The sequence below is a fragment of the Lycorma delicatula genome, chromosome 2, assembly GCF_047948215.1.
Source record: "Lycorma delicatula isolate Av1 chromosome 2, ASM4794821v1, whole genome shotgun sequence".
Classification (NCBI taxonomy): domain Eukaryota; kingdom Metazoa; phylum Arthropoda; class Insecta; order Hemiptera; family Fulgoridae; genus Lycorma; species Lycorma delicatula.
Window position 1 is genome coordinate 33,860,024 of NC_134456.1, and position 17,268 is coordinate 33,877,291.

The following is a 17,268-nucleotide window of genomic DNA, read 5'->3' on the forward strand; positions in this document are numbered from 1 at the left end:
TGAGATGTCCATGAGCGAGTCTAGTGTGCCCTACTCGCAAATGGCAAATAATAACCTCCTCTTGACTCAACTCCTGGATGAAGAGCCTCATGGTGATATAGTATTCTTAAACAGACAAAGTTTATTGTCAATGGTAACATTCCATTCAGAAGTAGTGAACTGTTTCAGAAATTGTGAACTGTATTTCACGGACAATAGGGTGTTTAGAGTAGATGTCACTAATCACCTGCAAGTTTTTCATGGAATCTGAACAAGCAAGTATGTGTCAAAATGTTGGGCTAATTATATTTAAAGCCTAATTAATAGCTCCATGAGGAAAACACTGGCAATGGTGGAAAGGCCAAACATGTATATTCTTTTGCTGACCACAAAAGCATATCTAACAGTTATCGTGTTTAGACCATTGGTATAAACTACAGCAACATCAATCATACAGCATCAGCTCATTAGAGCCATCAGTCAGGAATCACACACCATCACGTCATTAGAGCCATCGGTATAAACTACAGCGTCAGGGTCCAATACAGCAGTTAGGTCACCGTACTCCATCCCGCTGTTCCTAGCCCTTAGGGGCTTTACCGAAGGTCATCTTCAGTACTTCTGTAACAGACATCTCCCAGTCTCAATTGCCTCAGTCAGGATACCAGCGATGCAAATGCCACAAATGACATTCCCATCAGTATACTAACGCTAACGTAAATGAATGTATTTACATTGGTCTCAAACAAGACCATACCAGTTCAACTGTTGCACCCTAACCCAACCGAAAATGGTAAAACGTGAGCTAGATGAAAAACAAGAAGATAAACTGTGAACAACTGTTATACAACAATTAATCTAAACTACTAACTAAACTAAAACATAAATAAACATGTAAACGGATGTATTATGAATTCATAACATAGATGCAAACAAAAATCAAGAACAAACTCAAAACAAAAACACAAGATAGACCTAAATAAAAACATTATAAATATGAAAAACTAACGACAAAACATTAAACACCAAAAGCAAGAACATAAACCGTAAACAGAACATTAAAATAACCCAAAAGCAAAAATAAACCAGATATAACCACCAGAATACTAAATTACCCCAAAAACCAAATAAGCATCAAATAGTATGGCTGATAAAATATAAATGTAATCAAAAACATAAAGCAAAAACTATCATATTGAAACAAGAAAGGAGCAAAGAATTTATGTCATAGACCTTCAATTGAAAGTCGCGTTTTGTAAGGTGTCACAACACCAGTGAGTGTAAGTGTAAAAAGAAACAATTTAAGATGTTGTACAAGGGTATAATTTGTAATTTGTATAGCGCTTATGGTGTTGTGTATGTGTATGGTGTAAAAGATTCAGCAGCTTGGTATGTAGTAGGAAGAAAAGCTACCAATGCTAAGGCTATGGGAACACCACTCCCAGAGTTTTAACAAGCAATATTCCTGTAAAGAAGTTACAGGAATATTGTAAAGAAGTTCACTCACCTGTAAAGAAGGATGAGAAATGTAAAATGAATTATAAAAAATTCCTATGAAACTCAGTTTCTATTTCATTTAATTAAAAAATAGTTTAGTAGAAGGATTTGGTCATTAAGGAAATTTCACATATCCTGTCTTTTTTTTTAATTTTATATCTAACACTAAATACAATTTGAAAATGTAAAAATTATGTAGACAATTTTAATAGCACTTACAATCATTTTTGTTATAAAAATTCAAATGTTTTAAATTGTCTAAAAGACAAAAACAAACGTTCAGAACAATAATCATCAGTGTCATCTGAACATTATTTCAATTAATTAACGATAACTGTCAAATAATATTAGGAGAGAAAGTGGAGGTTGTCATTAAATTGAAGGCCTTTTCTAAGCTCACCAGGTCACTGAACTAATAACAAAATCAGATACACCGACTAGTTTAAAATTAAATATTTAATTTAAAAACAAAATACATATCCTAGTTTGTTTTTATTAATTTCCAGCAGTAAAACATGAATAAGTTATTTACTCATTTTTAAAACTTAAAAACAATATTCAATTCTTTTATAAGCTGTACTCAGTCTGAAGGAAAACCATGAAAAATATAAAACTTTAAGATCAGATTCATTTTTTATGAAGAAAATGTATCACTACTTAATCTTCACTTAGCGCTCTTTATATTAAGACTATGAGCTCACAAGCTTTTAATCAAGATCTGACCAACTGATCAAACTCTATAAACAAAGTACATCAAATATAACACATACATTAAGATTAAAGAGAAAATATACAATTTAAGAAAGTCACATATGAAAAAAATATATATAAAAAGTATATAAGTCATACAAATTTTAATAATGCATTTCTAAAATTAATAAAAAAAAAGTTTACATAATTATAGTTTTGAAAATAACTTTTTATCCTTTTGTCTCTATTTTTTATTTTTAAATAAGTGTATATCTCCAGAAAAAATTGAGTTACTTTAACAAAATTTTCCGGTACGTACGTTTAAATTAATATTCTCTACAAAAAAAAAAAAATACTTGTAACATTATATAAATATTAAAATGGCAGCCACCGTAACTATACACTCCACTATAACTTGTCTATCAGCTAAGGTTTTATACATTTCATAAAGAATAAAATGATACTTTGTTTTTCAAAACGGTTATTTGAAAAATATGAGTGTAGGTCTACACTCAAAATTAAAAAAATAGCCCTGTACAAGTTTTTATCTCCTCCACAATGTGATATTACTCTGTACAATTCAAATAGTTGATATAGCTCTTCTTTTTTTTTTTTTTTTGCTTGATAAAGTTTATGCTTTCATAATAATAAACATTAGATGTGCAATATTTTACAGTACATCATGAAATGTATTCATAAGAAATTTATAACTTCGGTCAATCTGTCTTCTAGGCTGATCAGCATGTCTCCAAAGATGCCAGTCTATATATTGAAAAAAAAAATACTGATACCTTAATGCAAAAGAAACATGTGGATTTTCTTCTGCCCAAAAATGATTGTTGTGAAAATTGTTTATTTCATCCAGAAGAAAAGATGCTTCATCTGTAAATGAAATATTAGTTATAAAGATAATGTTATAAAAATGGTGGTTTCATTAGCCACCAACAGAAGTCAATCTTGGTTTGTAAATCAGCCGATAAAAAGAGACATGCTGATATGGAAACAAATATAGATTATGAAGAATATTCTATATAGTATGGTGGCTCCAATTCCTTCTTGACGAGCCATATTTCTACACAATAATTATAGATTTTCTTCACTTTTTTTCCATAAGTTATTCCTCATATCTAGGTGTGGAGATAGATCTCAGTTTTCTGACATAACCTCTAAATAATAATCATCAATGTATCAGTCTCACACAATTGTTAACCAGATTTTGATGAAAGTTGTAGTGACTAACTATAATTTTTATAAAGACAGGCTGCTTTACATATATAATATGCCTCCAAATTTTTCAAATTTTGTGTACAGTTTATACAGTTGTTAATGGGTTGGTAGTGGAGAATCAGGAAATTTTCTATGGAATTCTTCATTGACAGCAATGTTTTCCTTATTATTTTTTCCAACACTAAAGCATAAAAAAAAAATACACTTTAGAAAAATGTAATAAAGTATTACTTGTACTAAAATTACCTTTTAGGTAGATTTCATAAGAAAGCTACATATTTTAATGGGTACCATGATTCGACTTCTGAAAAATTTTGACAAATCATGGTGTTTCACATCCCCCAGGTTCCATAAACTATATCAGTTCAAAAGTTTATATATAAATTTATATTTCACTTTCTTGTGGACACAATAACTGTCGTAATTTTACGCCAATCACTTTCAAATTGATACATAAAATATAACGACCCAAAATCTGTTAAGTTTGATAATGGGCAAATTTGAACCATGGAGTGAAAATTGAAGGGCTTTTTCAAAAAAACAATATATCGCTATAATTTTCCTATTAAGTAAAATATAGAATTTTGTTTAAAGTTCCTACTATTATTTGGATAAGGGCCTAAAATTTATTTAAATAAAGTGTTTTGATACCACCAACTATTGGTCCAGTAGAAAAAATGGGGTTTCAAAGACAAAAAAATCATACCTCCCTTAATACACAGTATCGAATCAGTTTAAAGTGGTCGTTATTCCTCTAATCATTACCTAAAACCTTTGTCTGAAACAATTTTTGATATGACCAATCCTTACGGCAAGGGATGACCAAACTAATGCTAGAATTGTAAGAAGATGGGGATTTGTCATATGCTAAACATGTGAAACTTTTTTCACATGCAACCATTGTCGTATTGAGTAAATATGAAGTTTTTCTTAACTTTAAGGCGGAAATTTTTTTATCCCCTACTCAGCAGTGGTGAAATCTACCCCCACCTTCCAATGTGCCAAAAGGGATTTTTTTTTAATTTATGGGAAGCATTATAAAAACTTATTTTAGTTTAATAGTTCTGGAAGCATCTGTTTTATTCTTTTGAAATATTTGTATCATACATTCCAAAATAAAGTACATGCATTTATAACAAATCAATTTTAATTTTAATATTGAACAAAGTGTATAAAACTGGAATTAAAAATCTAACTTCCTAAAATTACTAAACACCGGCCTTTAACTGACATAAATATCCATATGCCCCGTAAGGTTAGTAGGTGCTCTTATTGGATGTCTTAATATGGTTGATAAGAGTGTCAAGAGTCAATGATGTCATCACTTTTTTTGGTCAGTTTTCTAATAAAATTTATTGCATATTTTATTAAAAGAGAGAGAACAATAAAACCCCACTAAGTAAGTTGTAGTAAATATTCAGTTCCTCCTCCCATCTATCTGCAGAATTAGCAACTACTAATGTTAATCGTTTAAACAAATTATTTACAAAACCTTTTTCAACCTAAAAAAACATATGTGAACAGTTTTTTTCAACCTTAAATAGAGCATAACTCAAGAATGACTGAAATAATCTTCATAAAATTTTTTTAACTATTATATATATTTGCCAAATGGCTTCAACGGCACATGGCACTTACTAACCTTATGGTGGCTCTGAAAAGGGCCGTTTTTATTGTAGGTTGGCTTCAACAGCTCATTGTAATTGCTAACCTTATGATAGCCCTGAAAAGGGCTGTTGTCATCGAATGACTTCGACAATTCATATTTCATAACCTTGTGGTGACCCTGAAAATGGCCGGTTTTTGCATTAGCTCTGCAAAGAGCTATTGGGTCTGGAAGCTGGTCTCCAGCGAAGTCGGGGAGTTGCGGCTCATCAATTGAAATCAGACCAGGCTTTCCCTCAGCAGCAGTTTGGTCCCCACTACAGTGTGGCCCCCAGAGCCGCGCAGTGTTGGGTCGTTGTCGGTCGTCCTTCGCCAGCGCGGCCGAGGCGGTTCTCTCCGAGCGATCCCACGCTGGGCCGGCTACTGCTGCCGAGTCCGCCGGTCAGGGCAATTGAAGCCCAACAAGCTGGAGCGAGAAAGTAGCTTCTGCATCCAGCAACTACCTAGGCGGGCCGGTCAGACCTGCTGCTCCGACAGGAATGTTGGATATCCACTTTTTATCACCTGCAATAACATTGTCCAAAAAGTGAGGATTATTTTTACACATTTCCAAACACTTGATGAGATTTTTGGTAATCAGTCAAAATTCTTGGGACAAGCTTCGTGCACAATTTTCTCACATGTGCAAATCCTTGGTCACAATCTCATGGACGATAGTTTATGAAACATTTACAAGTCAGCCATTAAACAAACACTCATTTGATGGTCTGTTTGCAAAAGTTCTTTCACACAAGTCACATTTTCATCGTTTGGAGGTTGACAGGCATCTGTGTAGGCTTCATTGTCAACCTCTTCCCGACCTTCCAAAAATGTCTTGTGCCATCTGTAGACTTGCCTCTGTGATAAACATTCATCTCTGAAGGCCTACTGAACCACTGGAAAAGTTTCCGCTACAGACTTGACAAGTTACACAGAGACCTTGATCGCATATCTTTGTTCCAGTGAGCACTGCATTGCAACTTGTACAAGAGATGAAACAGAGGTTTACAAAATCGCACGTCCTTCACCTCCAAGACCTCTGAGACAACTGAGCAAGCACTAACTTGGTAGTTGACACACCACCATCGATCCTGGCGGATGATAGAGCATGCTGCAATGTACAGTTGCTTCACAATAAAATGTATGACATTACTTTCTGGACAGACCTTGTGTATATATGTATATTTATCTCAGGATAACCCATTAAGAAAAAACTTTCAGGACATGTTCTAATGGTAAAAATAATGTTAAACATAGGTATTTGTTTTTGAGTTATGGCTAGTGAAAGATTTCGCCCAGATTTCAGCTTTTCTAATAAAAAGAAGGCCTACTGTAATTTTTGGATCCCAAATTAAGCAGTAAACTGGTGGTTTCTTATGTAATTTGAGCTGGGAAAAATAGATAAAACAGGTACCAGAACTGTGCTCCAGTAGCTTTTAAGACATCTGACATAAAACACAAAATTCAGTGTTAAAAAACAAGTTTTTTTTAGGTTTGTAGTACAGTAGCTTTGTTAAATGACTAATAAATGCAAAAGATTTAGTAACAAAACTTGTAGAGAATTTAATTTTGAGAAAATTAATGTAAATATAGCCAATAAAAAAGTTAAAAGATCGGATTTTTATTGAAGAAAAACGGGCAAAAAATCATTATTCTTAATATAACAAAACAAAAAAATAAAATACAAAAACTGATAAATGTAACAGAATAACAGACCTCAGTTACAGCAGTAATTGTTCAAAATTTCCTCCTTCACAATGTACACAGCATTCTGTCAAAATATTTTTGGTGGCTTTTCATATCATCTCAGGATAGTTTTGTATAAATTCATACAATTTCATATTTTAATTATTAGTATAAACTTTTTCTTGGTATACTATTGTTTTCATATCGCCCAAATGAAATAATTTTAGTGGCATTAAGTCCATGTGGTGGCCAATTGATTAGCCCAAGAAGAAAAATATACCATTGAAAAATGTAGCATTGCACAATCATGCTAGAAAATCATTTGCAATCTAGTTTGTTGAGGTATAACCTCCAAAAAAGCTGGCAAATTATTTTTCAAGAAATATACATATGCATCTCCCATAAAGTCTTCGTTGAAAACAAATGACATCAGAATTTTGTCATTAATAATGCCACGCCAAACATAATGTGAAATCTATCTTGGAAACTAGTTTCCAGAGTACAATGTGGATTTTCTTCGCTCCATAAATGACTTTTTTTAGAACTGAAGACTCAGTTTCTGACTAAAATGTATTCATCAGCAAATAATATTGAATTTATCCTGTTAGTGTTGTCTAGAAACTAATAACACAAGTCTAACTTCTGGGGGTAATCCGTTGATTACAAATTTTGAACCTTAAGCAGGCAGATAAAATACAGATTTTCTTTCCGTAGGATAGGCCGTAATTTGTCTTTGACAAACCAGTGCGACATGAAATTCCCCTTGTACTAGTGCCTGGACTATGCTGAATCACAAAAAGTTCATCATTAACACAATGATTTATTTGGTGTTCAACAGAAAGCAAATAGGTTGGAAATGACACTTTCATTGATAAATGCTAATACACTGAAGATTTTAAAAAGAATGTATATTAGGTACACAAAGAATAACACGATTTTCTGTCTATTTGTTGTCTGGTTTGCTTCAATAAAAAAACCAATATTTAAAAGTTTTTATTTACTTTTTATTGCTGTATTAACATTATTTTTTCTCAAAATTAAATTCTCTACAAGTATTTTTTTACTAAATCTTCCCATTTATTAGTCATTTATTTTATTGAAAAATCTTTAATAAGAAATTAATTTATTAGTCATTTAAGTTATTGTACTACAAACCTAAAAAAAACTTGCTTTTCAACACCAATTTTTTTGTTTTACATGAGATATCTTAAAAACTACTGGAGTTACAGTTTTGGGACCTGTTTTATCTATTTCCTAGCTCAAATTACATAAGAAACTACCAAGTCTACTCCTTAATTTGGGACCCAAAAATTACAATAGGACTTCTTCTTTCTATTAAAAGAGTTGAAATCCCGGCGAAATCTTTCACTAGCTGTAATTCAAAAACAAAGTGTTTCCAGAAATGTGTTTATATGAACTTTTTTCATTATTTTCACTAGTAAATCATGTCCTGAAAGTTTCTCAGTTTCTTCATGGGACACCTGTATATAAGGAATCTCCAATTGAAATAAATGGTAGTTTTGTACTCTTCATACCTCAAAGAATAAAGAAAACTCATTTTTAACCCCCGACTTTTTTATACTAATACTGACTTTTTTCAAAAAGTCAGTAAAAATTGATCATAAAAAAAAATAAAACCAGAAAAAAATCTGCACTAAAAACTAATTCTTTTTCAATTCTCTTTTTAAATTTTGACTTCAAAACAAACAATTAACAACCTTAATTTCTCACAGACAAAGTCAAAATTTAATAAAGAATTGAAAATGCACTGCAAATTGTTCTGGAACAATAGAAATAAAGATTTTTCATTCCCTGAGAAAATTCCTCCAATTTTTATCAGACATATAATATGAATGATACTGTCCAAGCAGAGTTCACAGAAAAAATTTAAATATTTTTAACTAAATAATACAATCAGTATCAAATGAATTCAACAATCATTTAAATAAAAAAATTATTTTAAAATTATGGATGAATAGATCAAATCCAGTAACATTTTTTGTGTTAATCGGCTAAATAAGCAATTAACTAAGTAGATTAATTTAACAGATATTAATATAATTACAACTAGTTATTTTTCATACATTTATTAAATGTTAACTATTTCATATAAAGTATAATATATTATTAATTAATCTTAAGTTGCTTAAAAAATGAGAATATATTGTAAAAACTACATTTATTTATATATATACGTAAATGTAAACTTAATTTTATTACACTGAAAGAATGCTTTTCTATTACAATGTTCTTGGGTTTTTATGATATTCTCTTTTGTTAATGTTAAAAAATCTATTAAATTCTGTATGTTAGTTTTTAAAATTTTTTAATGTTTTTTTTTTCTTTTTGACAAATTACTCTTCTGGTTTATTTTAAAACTGTGACGAATTATTTATTTAAAATTAACACTTTTTCTTTTGATTAATATTACGATATAGAAGTAATAAATACATAAAATATGTTTTATTATACTGCAGTAATACTATAAGTTAAATATAATTTTTTTTTTTTTTCACTACTTTGAAATACGTATTTCATATTTTATCTATTTTATAATTATAGAGTATAAAAACAGCTACAAGCTTAATTACAATTTAGTCGATTTGTTTATTCTCAGGCTGACCATTCCTGAGACTGTATTACTACAAAGGTAAATTCGTATAAACAGGATTTTATTTTTTTTTTTAATTTATTTACTGAAAAATAAAAGCCAAATATAGTTTATTTTTCTTCATAGTTTCCTGCTTTAAAAATACATTTTCCCAGCGAGAAGGAACGTTTTTTATCGCAGCACTTTAGAATGAAGCTGGTTCCATCAGGAGCCAATTGCACACGAATCCCTCCACACCCTCATCATCTTCAAATCATTGCCCTCCTAGAGCTTCTCTAAGCAGCCCAAACAAATGAATGTGATAGGTCTGAGCTGTAAGGTGGATGATCAAGTTGAGTCCAGTGCATTTCTTCTAGTTTTGAGACCGTTAGAGCTACAGTATGGGGCCTGGCATTGTTGTGGAGGAGGATAGCCTCTTGAATTGAATGGTCTCGTCTTTTGCAACGATATGCAGCCCTCACCTCATTCAATAGCTTGCAGTAGTAAGCAGCATTGATTGTGCTTTGCTCGTGCAAAAAATCAATGAGCAAAATGCCTCGCCTAAGAAAAAAAAAATTGAAAGGGCCCTGCCAGCTCACAGTCAAGTCTTGGCTTTCACTGAGGCTGCCTCCCCTTTCCACCACCATTCCATACTGGCTTGTTTTGACAAGGAAGTGTAGTGGTGGACCCACCTTTCATCACAGGTGACGATCTGACTCAAAAATGCATCACATTCTTTTGCAAACCTTGCTGTAAGCCTCTGACAGACCTCCAAACGTCTCAACTTGTGATCTGTGGTCAAAAGGTGAGGGACCCATCTGGCACACACTTTACAGAACTGTAGGTTGTTTGTGATGATCGCTTGACAGCTCCCATAACTTATTCCGGCCTGTTCTGAAATTTTGGATACTCTCACCCATCGCATCGATCATCTTCAAGTGTCTTGAACCGTGTGAATGTTTTCATCTGTAATGCTAGTCCAAGGACAACGATCGTGTTCCTGATTTTTCACTCATTCTGGTCCTTCCTTGAACTCTTTGCCACGCAAACAAGACCATATTTGGTCCCCAAACTGTGCAGTCAATCTCCAGAAAATTTCCGTTGCTAACTCCTTCACGAGCAAAAAATTTTATAATTATGTGTTGTGCAGTAGAAGGAGTGACATCGTGAGCATTACTGATGAATTGGTTGGGAGTGTGGAATGGCTAGCTCTCCCCACTCAAGCACATTAGAAGTGTGGGCCCAGTCCTAACAACCATAGACACTTAGGAACAGAAATCCCATTTATAATTGATTTACCCTTGTAATATCGATTAACCAAAGTACATCACCAATACAATACAGGCATTCAAATTAATTATTGACTTATAAACAATTTAAATGAAATTCTGACATTCAAGTTAAAATCTAATTCAGATAACATTCAATAGCCTAATGGGTTAGGTAAAAAGGTGTTCTAACTTAGTTAACTATGTACATAAAAAAATGTAAAACTGATGATAAATTTCAGTAGAAAAACTATTTATCAAAAAACAGACTTCTTACACAGCCATATTAATGACAGAAAAAACAGTAAGAGTACAAAAGGTTGAAAATTTTATTCATCATTAAAATGATGCCAATCTATAAGAAATGATTTTGGAAATATAAATACTTCATTTCATTTAAGTCACATACAACAATAAAATATAACACTAAAAAATATACCATATGCACTTTAAATAATTTTTATCTAAATTTCAAACCTTGATTTTTACATTAGTAAACTATCAATGATTAGGCTGAATGCTGATAAGCCGAATAATAATGTTAATTAAATTTACCAGTAACAAAACTATAATCAACCAACACACCCACAATTTGTTTCATACCCAATAATAATGTTAATTAAATTTACCGGTAACAAAACTATAATCAACCAACATACCCATAATTTATTTCACTGTTAAAATATAGATATGTAACAAACATTCAATTACAAAGAAATAAATAATGCAGCTGAAAATGAAAAGTTATTGATTTTATGAAATTCACAAGAAAAAAAAAAACATTTGTTACAGCAGTTTTACTTGTTTTATTAAAAAATCTCCCTCTATGAATCATGAAACCTTGCCAATGGTGAGGGGACTTGAGTGCTCAGTGATACAGAATTGCTGGACGGAAGGCGCAACCATATCGGAGAGGTATCTGTTGAGAGCCAGACTAAGGAATGATTCCTGAAAGAGGGCAGCAGCTCTTTCAATAGTTGTTAAGTCAACGGCCATATCAGCATCACTCAAGCTTCTGAGTACTGCGCAGCTGAAACCAATGGAAAACTACAGCTGCTTTTTTTTCAAGAAAATGTAACTCTGCATTTTCATGAAGCAAAGATGGAGGCACCTTCCTTAGTAAAATTTTCTGGAGATAAACTAGTCTCTCGGATCTCCAGGTGGGAACTACTAAAGAAGGGGTAAACAGAAAGTTAAGAAATAACATTCTAAGAGTCGGAGCGTGGAATGTTAAAAGTCTAAAAAAGCTTAGTAGGTTAGAAAATTTAAAGAGAGAAATGGATAGATTAGATGTAGATGTAGTAGGAATTAGTGAGATTCGGTGGGAAGAGAAAAACAACTTTTGGTCAGATGATTTTAAAATAATTAACTCAGCTTCAAATAAACAGCAGGCAGGAGTAAGTTTCATAATGAACAAGAAGAAAGGGAAGAGAGTAGAGTATTTCAAAATGCTTAGACAGAATAATTGTAATAAGGATAAAATCAAAACCTTGGCCGACAATGATTGTTAACATCTATATGCCTACAAGTGCCTATGATGATGAGGTAGAGTGTGTATACGAAGAAATTGACAAAGCAATTAAACACAAAAAGGGGATGAAAATTTAATAATAGTTGGAGATCGGAATGCAAGCATTGAAAAAGGCAAGGATGGAAATAATGTGGGTGATTATGGGCTGGGCAAAAGTAATGAAAGAGGGGACCAACACAGTTTTGCACGAAGTATAATTTAAAAATCATGATAGAAGAATATGAAAATGGAAAAAGCCAGGTGATACTGCAAGGTATCAGATAGATTAAATCACGGTTAAGCAAAGATTTAGAAATCAACTCGACATTGATAGTGACCATAATTTAGTGATAGTGAAATGTAGATTGGGGTTTAAAAACTTGAAGAAAAGGTGTCAGATGAATCAGTGGAATTTAGAGAAGCTTGAGGAAGAGGAGGTAAGATTTTTGAGGACGACATTGTAAAAGGTCTGAGTAAGAGATAAGGTAGAAAATGAAGTAGAATGGGAGAATGTTAAAAATAAATTTCTAAAATCAGCAGAAGCAAACTTAGGCAGAACAAAGAGAACTAGTAGTAAACCTTTGATTTCAGAAGATATATTACAGCTGATGGATGAACATAGAAAATATAAGAATTCTAGTGATGAAGAAAGTAAAACAAACTACTGACAATTAAGAAATACTATAAACAGGAAGTGTAAACTAAAGAAAGTAGAAGGAGAAAAAGACAACATTTGGAATACATAAAACAAATTTATAGGGATGTAGGATGTAGGGGGTATATCGAAATGAAAGGAATGGCACTAGATAAGGAATATTGGACAGTTGCATCAAACCAGTCAAATGATTGAAGACAAAAAAAAATTAAAAAATGTATTTTTCAAATAAACTTACAAAGTACATAATTATCAACTAACATGATAACAAGAATATAGGTGATAACTATAAAAAAACAAATAATTACAAAGATAATTATAAAAATATCTAAATTATAAACAAATTAAACTGAAAAATTAAAATAAAGCCTTCAAATTTATTCAATTTTCAGATTAGTTATCTCAGTGGTCGGCAAACTGTGGCTCGTGAGCCGCATGCTGCTGTTTGACTCCTTGGCTACGGCTCTTCCACGAAATGTTTAGCGCAGGCATGGAATATTATTTATTAACTTGCCTTGTAAGAAATGAGTAAACATTTTTGAAACGCAAGCCTACAGAAAAGAGGTACATTTTTAGCACAGCACAGATAGTCGCTTGCAAACATGTGTATCATTATCTCCGTCGAATTTCTGCACGCCGAAATGTATTTTAACTACAGTTACAATACTTTTCGGCAGGTAGCAATTCAACAAAGAAAGCAGCATAGGTACAAAATTTTTTTTTCTGATTTTATTGTTTTAATATTATTCAGTCGGTCAGACCGGGGCGACGACGGTGCAGGGGAAGCGCATGCGATTCTTGCGTGAGTTGTGCAAGTGCACCCAGTCAGTACTCAGCTAGCAGTCTCACAGCCCAGTAATTAAATTATAATCCGTAAATCTTTCGAGCATATATATTTTAAATTCATAAAATTATATATATTAGTAGTTGTACATATGTTGTTAATCATCTATATAATACAGTTATATATATTTTTCCATTTACAGATTCCACAGGTATTTAACGATTTTTTTTTTTTTTGTTATAATTTTGTATTTAATGCTTTATTTTTACCTAAAATGGAACATCTTTTTAGGTGCCAAGCACGGATACTAAGAAAAAGCAAATAAAAACGGATGATGAAACCCATGAATTTAAAGTGGAGTAGACGAAGAACTTTGCGTTCATCCAAAACTTAAATGGTCTTCCGACCTGTCTTTATTTGTCAAGAAAAAAATGGCACAAAACAAAAAATCTAATTTAGAAAGACACTTTACAACTAAACACGAATCATTTAGTACCAAATATCTGGTTGGTGATGCAAGGAAGAAAGCAGTCGAGGAACTCCAGAGGAGACAAGAAAGGTCAGCTTTTGTTTTTAATTACTGGGCGCAATCTTCTAACAATGTTAATATGGCAAGTTATGTAATTAGTCAGGAGATTTTTCAGAGAGGAAAGCCATACATGGACAGAGACTATATAAAGAGTTGTTTTATAAGTGAATCCGAAAAGATAATTCAAAATTTTAAAAATAAAGCAGATATTTTTAAAAATATGCAAGAGATACCTTTGTCTGCTAAAACAGTGAAAGATAGAACAGTAAAAATGTCTGCAAACAGAACAAACCAACAAATTGAAGATCTCAAATCGACCCCAACTCTATCAATAGCAGTTGAGTCTTGTGACAAATGACACAGTGCAAGTTTCTCGTTTTGTGCGATTTATCTCCACTACAGGCCCTGAAGAGGAACTTTTGGGATTATTGCCACTCAAAGGACAAATGCATGGAGTAGATATAGCAAACGTTGTAATTGAGTGCTTCAAAAAACATCAAATTCCATTAGAAAAAATGATCTCGATTTCAACAGATGGAGCGAAAAGTATGACAGGTGCAAGAAATGGTTGGGTTTGTCGCTATTTTGAAAGAAAAAATTAATCACAAGATACTTAGCATTGTATTATTCATCAGGAAGCACTATGTGCGCAGAAATTTCCTGAAGAAATTTGCAAAGTAATGGAATTGGTGATTAAGATTATCAACTCGATTGTAGCTAATGCTCTTTACCATCGCCAATTTAAAGAATTTCTAATCGAGGTAGATAGTAGGTATGCAAATCTTCTGCTGCATAACAAGGTTTGTTGGTTATCAAAAGGAAACGTTTTAAAACGTTTCGCTTTACTTTTTACTGAAATAAAAGCGGATCTATGGATCCAGCAATTTCATTTCACGTGGATGTTACTTCTCATCTAAATCAGCTTAATCGTACGTTACAAGGAAAAGGAAACACAATTTTTTCGATATTAGAAGAAGTAATTTCATTCAAAAACAAATTGTCGCTTTTTGCCAAAGATTTTGAAAGGGAAACTAATTCACTTTCCACGCCTATTGAAATATTGTCGAGAAAATAAGTCTAATATTGTCATTTGTTATTTACGAAGAACACTGTTCTTCGTAAACTCTGAGCATATTTAACACTGTTAAATATGAAGGAAGCTTTTCTCAGCAGGTTCAAAGAGTTTAGAAACAGCAAAGCAACGTTAGCCTTTGTTAAAAAACCTCTGAATGCTACGGTAACAGAAATAAATTTTTCGCCCTTTAATATTGATATTGGCAGCTTTGAAATGCAGTCGCCGGATTTAAAAAATAAAGAATTGTGGAGCTCAAAATTCGATTCTCTTTGTGCCGATTTAGGGCTATTGGAGAAAAATAAATGTGAATTAAGTTTACAGCACAAGTGGTCTGCTTTGAAAGATCTGGAGAGGGAAGATATGTTGATTTTTAACACCTGGAATAGTATTCCTGATTCATATGATCAACTGAAGAAACTAGCATTTGTTATTCTTAACTTATTTGGGTCTACATATTTATGCGAACAATCATTTTCAAGCATGAACTTTATCAAGAGTAAATTAAGAAATCGGCTTATCAATGAGAACTTGGAATCGTGCCTAAAATTAAAAACAATGTACAAACCTGACTTAACCATTACTTTCCAAGGAAATGCAAGGCCATTGTTCACATTAATGGAGTATTTGTAGTTTTTTTTTTTAAGTATACCTTTTACATTATTTAACTTGTTATATTTTTAAATAAATATTATCTTTATATAAGTATGACACCAAGTTTTATTTAATGTACCATTAGTTAAAATAAGAATATTTAGCAAAGGCAAGCTCGAGAGTGTACTTTTAATGCTAATTATTTCCATAAAAATGTCTCTACTAAAGCAAAGCTTAAGTTTAAAAAAAAATGGCTCTTTGAATAAACTTCAATTTTGTATTGTTTCAATTTGGCTCTTTTGGATGACGAGTTTGCCAATCACTGAGTTATCTCATTCATGCTGGTTTATTAGCAACCATTACACACTTCCTATATAAGCATGACAGGCACTAAAGCAACATTACACAAAACGTTATGCCATGTAAGCTAATTCATGATAACAGAAACCATAATACAAATTATTTATTATACAAAACTAATGCTAACTTGCTAATTTATACTAAACTTTATTAAACAAAAATTATCATAAAATTTTTATTTTTATTTTTTATAGTTAACCTTCCAAAGTGAAAAAGCTACATAGCTTGTATCACAGTAAACTATTTCTGATATTATAATACTACTATGATGTTCACAACAGTGTATAAAATGATAACCACATATAAAAAGTTATGACAGTAGGAAGAATCTAAGGTTTTTACAAGGGACATGATGTAAATAAATGGCAATTTTTTGTCTTGTTGACAAATTTAATGTTTGATAATTTTTCAACCCTATAATATAATTAAAAATTCAAGTTGTTCATTACATAGTGTTGAGAGGTTATTAATATATAACTTAACCTCACTTCTCCTGTGGTTTTGTGTTTTAGAGTATGTGTAGTGTTTTAGAGGTTATTTACTGAGATTTATTATTTGTTGCATTGGTAATCATGTCAGGAGTCAAATGTTTCATGTAACCAAATAAATATAATGTTCTTCTTATCGAGAATGCAATTAAATGCTCCATATGCAAAGTTCACTTTAATAAAAAATTGTGTGCTGATATAATTTTATTAAATAAAAGTGGTGGTTCAAAACCGAATTATAAAGTTCAGTGGTATGACAGAGTATAACATATTCTCTCTAATTTTTAATTCTTTAATGTTTATTCCACTTAGTTCCATAAAAACATCTGAGAAAACATCAATAAAACTTAAAAATTTGAGAAAATCATATATCTTGTCATAAAACTAATATTCAAGTTTACAGATATGAATATGCCAGTCAACTACAAATAAAATAAAGCATTGCATTAACATTCTAATGTATTCATTGCACTTAATCCAATAACTTGAGTAACAAATAAGAAAACACTACACATTCAAGAATTCACTGAAAATAGGAATAACAAAAGAAAGTTAATACTGTAAACTCCTTAAATTAACTGATTCAAGATCACATAAAACATATACAAGATAAAAAAGAAACAGATATTAATGTAGAATTACTTACAAATACTTTTTTTTATTTTTGATGAAATCTACAAATAAAATTTGACAAT

General features: G+C 31.7%; 1 protein-coding gene across 6 annotated transcripts in view; it reads right to left on the reverse strand.

The window, feature by feature from the left end:
• The window catches only part of LOC142320626 (putative ATP-dependent RNA helicase TDRD12), a 126,145-nt gene that overhangs the window by 12,030 nt on the left and 96,847 nt on the right, over positions 1 to 17,268 (reverse strand). The window contains exons 28-29 of one of the 6 annotated variants that reach the window (XR_012755457.1): positions 17,220 to 17,268; positions 1,717 to 3,574 (exon numbers count right to left, since the gene is read on the reverse strand). The gene's annotated coding sequence lies outside the window, so the exon portion shown is untranslated. Of the gene's footprint in view, positions 1 to 1,716; positions 3,575 to 11,363; positions 11,612 to 12,937; positions 13,298 to 17,219 lie in introns of those variants that run through there. The other 5 variants (XR_012755453.1, XR_012755454.1, XR_012755452.1 and 2 more) reach the window with 5 other exon arrangements.